Genomic DNA, 6,000 nt, shown 5'->3' with positions numbered 1-6,000 from the left:
AACTGATCAAATTAATGGATTCTTCAGAATGCGAAGAACAGAGCCTTTGTATTTATATTATTTGCGAGTGGGAGGCAGGACTTCTGCAGTAGCTCTGGGCAAACACAGACAAAATCCAGCAGCAACAACCTGCGTCGAGCACTACAGAGAATGAGCTTCTCCTTACTGTGGCTGACAATGTAATATTGAGCTGATTGTACCAGATCATTCATGCTTGAGCTCTGTTGGTTTGGAAAAACCATTGAATATATTTATGCTACTGCAGGAAAAATATTCATGTTTACCAAACATGATATATAAATAGAAACTGGCACTACTAGTGCTGTGTTTCTATTCATTAATTACAGTCAAATATAAGTTATAGCCACAAATAACAGATTAATCACAAATGAACTCTAAACTGGGAGCATTTTTCAGTCTCATCAGATTATACGATGCGATGTCATAACCCAGACATCCAAGATGAAGGACAGTAAATGAGATGCAAGTTTAAAACACTTCAGAAGAACAAACAACTGGATTGTTCTGGTGTCAAATATTAACACACCTGGAAGATGGATGTCATGAACCAAGACGTAATAGAAGATGTAAACACGGTAAATAGGTTAAGGTTTGGTTGTTGAATGTGCTTAACCAAAAACAGATTTTAAAAATCCCGAGCAGAATGCAGCCCGTACTCATAATCTGGCAGTTGATGTGCATTTTTGGTGAAGGTCATTCAATGTTGAGGGGAAATTGCCTGATAGGATTTTAATGAACAAACTAATGGACACATTACCAGAGACCTCTGCTGCCAAATACCATTCGGCGGTCAGGAATGGCATCGTTTCTCAAATCAAACTTCAAAACCTGAAAACTTTTTTTGTTGTAATGTGTCATCTCCGTGGCACTATTCAAATTTGCCACATTTTAATTTGCATCAGAATGCTTGGATGGAACCCCAGTTAGTGTCTCCGTCCTCCCGCTCCCTCCTCTCTCTCTGTACTACATGAAGGAGGGATGATCGCTCGCTGTCACATCTGTTGGCACGTCGCCATCAAGCCTTGACAGGAAAATAACACTCTTCAGGGAAAATAATACACTCGTTCGGCTGTCGGCGCTCCCAGACACATGCCTCTGCAAATGTGCGTGTGTGTGTGTGTGAGCGCATCTAAAAGCCCTGGCTGCTGCCGCTGTCAACCGGAGTACAAAGGATCACTTTATATGATTAGTATGCATCTCTGAAAAACATATTGAACAAAAAGCCCTGCCCCGAATGCCGCTCCACGCCAATTAATGGATTAAGAAATTATTTCGAGGCAAGGTTTGTTGTGAGAAGGCTATGATACGTGGCTGCACAGGCTTTCTGTTGTGCTAGTTGCCAACTATAAGGCCATAATGTACTTTGATCATCCGACATCAATGTATATGAGCAAATATTTGTCAGCGCTAAGTGACACGGGCTGTAATTCTTCTTCCTTCAACTCCGTCTAGAGACAAAGGGAGTCATTAAATATGTGTCATGAAAACAAGCCTAGATGGCATCCAGACCAGAATGGTGCACCTAAACTTTTGGAATGGCTGTGGAGTTATGAAACTAACCATGGACAGATGCTGCGCTTATGAAGGCACACCTTGTCATCTTCTCACAAAAATGAATTAGAAATGACGGGACATTTTCTCCATGCCACAACTCTTCTAAACAATACGCACACTCCATTTTGCACCTTTAAAAGACACAAACTATCGTGTCGTCTACATATGCGTGCAGACTGCAAATGTTACATTTACAAGGGCTTCGAAACAATTAAGAAAAAAACAGAAATTAAAATGAAATAAAACAATTCTGAGAATATAGAGTCCATATGCCACCGTGTTTCCAATCACGTATGTGTATACAGTGATACAGTGTATGTATCTCTGTTGATCGTTCACACACTTCCAAAGAAAGTTTGCCAAGGCTTTACAGAACACTCGCTACATCAAGTGCAGTTTCCCTTCAATCATCACTGGAGTTAAACCCAGAGTAACAGGGACCAAAACAGGTACTTAGCATTGGGTAAAGGTTTAGTCGACTTCTGAGAACTTCGTCAATGTGTGACTGATGCCGGGAACAGGTCACTAAAAGTGTGTTTCTCCCACAGATAACAAAAGTTCATCGGTCACCTAACATGATCGGCTGATTTCAGCATGATCGGTGAATGCGATCATTACCTGTCACTGCCAATCACAACTGATCCGGTGTGACAGCCGGCGCTCTGATGAAGCCCTGCTGGTTGTGATGCATCCGCTTCTCCCGACTCACTGCTCACTAAGCAGCGGCATGTCTGCTGTTGAGCTCATGTAAAGTTTGCATCCTGCAGCAACTGCACTGTGCACTGTACTTTCAAATTAAAGACACCATTTAAAGAGCCAGAGAGTTTTCTGGACTATTGAAAGTGAGACCACTGGCTCCTCAGCAGCAGGCTGTTAGAGCAGCTGATGCTTAGCAACCCCCGCGGGTCAGAGCGTGACATTTGGAATGATAATAAAAATAATTATTAATTTCACCAAGCTAGATAACCAGCCTTTCTCAGGTGTCGTTTACGTGGAGACAGAAACAGAAACGACCGGATTCGTCGCCGTTTTGCAGTCGGGTTCAGCGTTAGTTAGCCACCTGAATCTGAAACTTTTGAAAACATCCCTAGTGGAGACATACATAAATGCAGTGGTCTCTCTCTCAGAGTCCCGCTACAGTATATAAATATTTCACGGACATAGCAGAGTCTCAAGAGATTCACCTGCGACGTCTCACATCGAATTAAATGTTTTTCAGTTGTGCTTATGACAGAATAATTGCTGCATTCTGCAAGATTTTTCTATTTTTGCCACCTTGAAGAGGTATATAAAAATGTGTCTGAATTAAAATGATTTAAAGTTCATTTTTCACATCATGGACACAGAAGGTCTCATCATTTTGATTACAAATTCACTGTCAATCCATGTGATCGGCACTCTGGCTTATCGGTATCGGCAATCGGCAGCAAGGATCCTGATCGGAGGATCCCTACTTATGGCATCAGCTTATAAAAGTTGTGAGGAACCAAAAAAGCTGAAAAGCATCTCGCTTTCACTACGTCGTTTTTGCAGGAGAGGTAAAAGGCTCTATTGTACATGTGTTTAATCGCATACAAATATTGTAGCCTGGCATCAAAATAAAATTTTTTTAAACATTTGGAATTTCAAAGTTAGATCACATCAAAGTTTAACAAAATGGAGAGTGCGACCACATTAGCAACAGGTAGGAGGGTTGCTAGGTCAGTCAGGGCTCACACAAATGCCGATGATCTAAAGCGCCCGTCTGTGCTTTAGAAAGCAAACAGAGGCGCCTTAATATTGTTTATAAAGTGGTGAGTTGAATTGAAAAACCTGCAGAAGCAAGCATGTTGATGATGATGATGGGCAACCATGAAGGACTCAGTGAAGCAGATGGCTTTGTGTAGCACCATATTTGTTATCAAATTTTTCTCAGATATGAATGAACAGGTTCTTTCAGTACATGTTGAGGGGACGTTTCCTCTTGCAACCACTATAGATAACTCTTCAAACTTAAAACATAAAAGACTTCGCTTCAATTGGGGTTTCAGGAAAGGTTTATTTGTGAATTGCGAAAGAAAAACGTTCTTTCGTAATTTCCAATTAAAAATACGTAGAAGATAATAATGATACAGTAATTGGTGGAAGATGTGAGAGTACGGGGTTACATCAGCAGGATGATTGCTAGTCTATTCACGATGGACCTCGGACTGGCATGAACACTTAATATCCGCTCAACAGCAGAAAATGGACGATCATTTCAGCGTTAATGCAAACAACGTAGCTCCTCTAAAATCAATGCAATGCTGAGGGCCTTGTATAATGCGGGCTGTTGTGTGAGGAGAGGGGGGGTATGGTTGGGGGCAGGGTGTGTGACAGTTTGTATAAACCAATGAGACAGCAAGACTCATTTGAAAGAGTGATGATGAAGCAAGGATATATCTTGTTGGTGTTGTCATTTTTATTTACCCTTTCATGTACTTCACATATGACTTTTTTTTAATATCACCAGTTCATCTGCCATTCAATACTTCAACCATGGCCAGCAGAGATTGCACAACCCTCAACATGCATATTAAAAACACCTTTTTTTTCAAAGAGTAATGATGCATGGATAACATGCATCATTACTCTTCACTTCACTGACTGCCTCATGTATAGTGGAAGAAACACCAACTTTATTTACACGTCAAATATCTCCCTATTTCAAGGGGAAGGAGGCAACTCTAGTGGGAGTTCCAATACTTGTCATGTTCTACGGAACACAGTGCTATTTTTTAATTCCTCGTCTGTGAGGATTTTCTTTTCTTCCCGCACTGCACACAGCAAGAAGACTGATGGTGCTCCCTTATGATCTACAACACATATTCCAATATTAGGCCTCTCATTATCAACTGACCGGTTAAACCATGTCAACCCTCCTCATGCTGAAGTAATCCGTATTTATGATGTATTTATGAGGTTGATGAAGCGTTCGCAGTGCGAGGTCATGATATTAATGATCGATACTGTTCATTAAACTGTGGTCACGTGAGAAACATTGGAATCATGAATCCATCCATCATGAATCATTTCTTATTAAAAAACAAACACAAAAAACTAGCCATCTTCTCCTCGCAGGGCGACCACCCTCACACCATCCGGTTTGGATGAAAATGCAAATTTGTGTTTACATGAACGCGCTTGAACCTGGGCTACGTTTGTTGGTGCATTAGAGGCAGAGCTTGGCACTGGAGGCCTTCTCACCAGGCTGTGTTTGTCAGCTCCCATGTTTATAGCGTGACGGATGAATGCCGGATGCTGGATATCCATCACATTAACGCAGTTTGATAGCAGCCTGGCACTTTGAGGCAATTCAATCGGCAGGAAGACGACGGTGTCCTACTGCTCTGCGCCTTTTTTTCTCCCCCCCAAATGGCTTGAAATGCTGTGTGTCACTTATGTTTGAGGCTTTTATCAAGACAATTTGAGTGCAACAGTGTTGGTGGAACACGCAGATGTCAGCTGAATTCATTGCCACAGTTTTTGTTCGCTTGTTGGGGCACATTTTCAAAGACAAGAGCAAAGTGATTTTGGAACACAACACCTGACCGACAGAGCAACACTAGGTAAATAAAAACAATTCAGGTGAAGCACAGACGTCGGGCCTGCTGTGAAGGTGGAACACATTGAAATGAACTTAACGCACGACATGAATTGTAGCTCTGATCATCTACTGTACGGGTAACTGTCTGTTACAACAAAGACACTGCTGAATAAGTTTTTACTGTATATACAATTAATGGAATTGTAAAGTCAGTCAAGAAAGCAATGTTAGCAACTGTGTAAAAAATTTAAAATCATTTCTGGCAAACAATATGTATGGATTTTTCCCACTGATTTTAATGATAAACACTAACTACAAATCATAAATAAATAGTGATATTACTGCACCCGTCATGGTCACCGTTTTCAATGGCTCAGTTTATTCAACGGATTCAATATTCATCTGTGTTTGGGTCTCCATTCCCGAGTCTTCGTGGAAATACTCTAGCGTTTAGATATATAAAATTCACTTCGACAATAACAATAAGTCAGTATTGAACAACATTTGCAACTAAATGGTGACTAAAAAAATCCATGTACAAAAGTATTGAAGCGTGAACATTGGATGATTTCGATGGAGAGCAAGCGCCCTCTAGTGGTATAAAGCGTCAACAACAGTGCTAGAATGTTATTTAATAATACATTTTAAAAAATGCAAAGGTCAGTCTTTGGGCAGAAAAGACAGAATAATGATAATTGGGAGTTAGACTGGGCGCATGTCTGGATCCCTCCCTCAGAGTTGGATTAAATGGCTTCCAAAATGGACGTCCCAGTGATCTAGGTGCCGGCACACGTCAGTGAACAATGGCATTAAAAGATGAGATTTTCATTTCATGACTCAATTTATCAGGAATATCCTAA

Source organism: Synchiropus splendidus, chromosome 1 (assembly GCF_027744825.2).
Source record: "Synchiropus splendidus isolate RoL2022-P1 chromosome 1, RoL_Sspl_1.0, whole genome shotgun sequence".
NCBI classification, from domain to species: Eukaryota; Metazoa; Chordata; class Actinopteri; order Syngnathiformes; family Callionymidae; genus Synchiropus; species Synchiropus splendidus.
The sequence above is the reverse complement of the archived record's forward strand: the minus strand, read 5'-3'. Positions refer to the sequence as shown.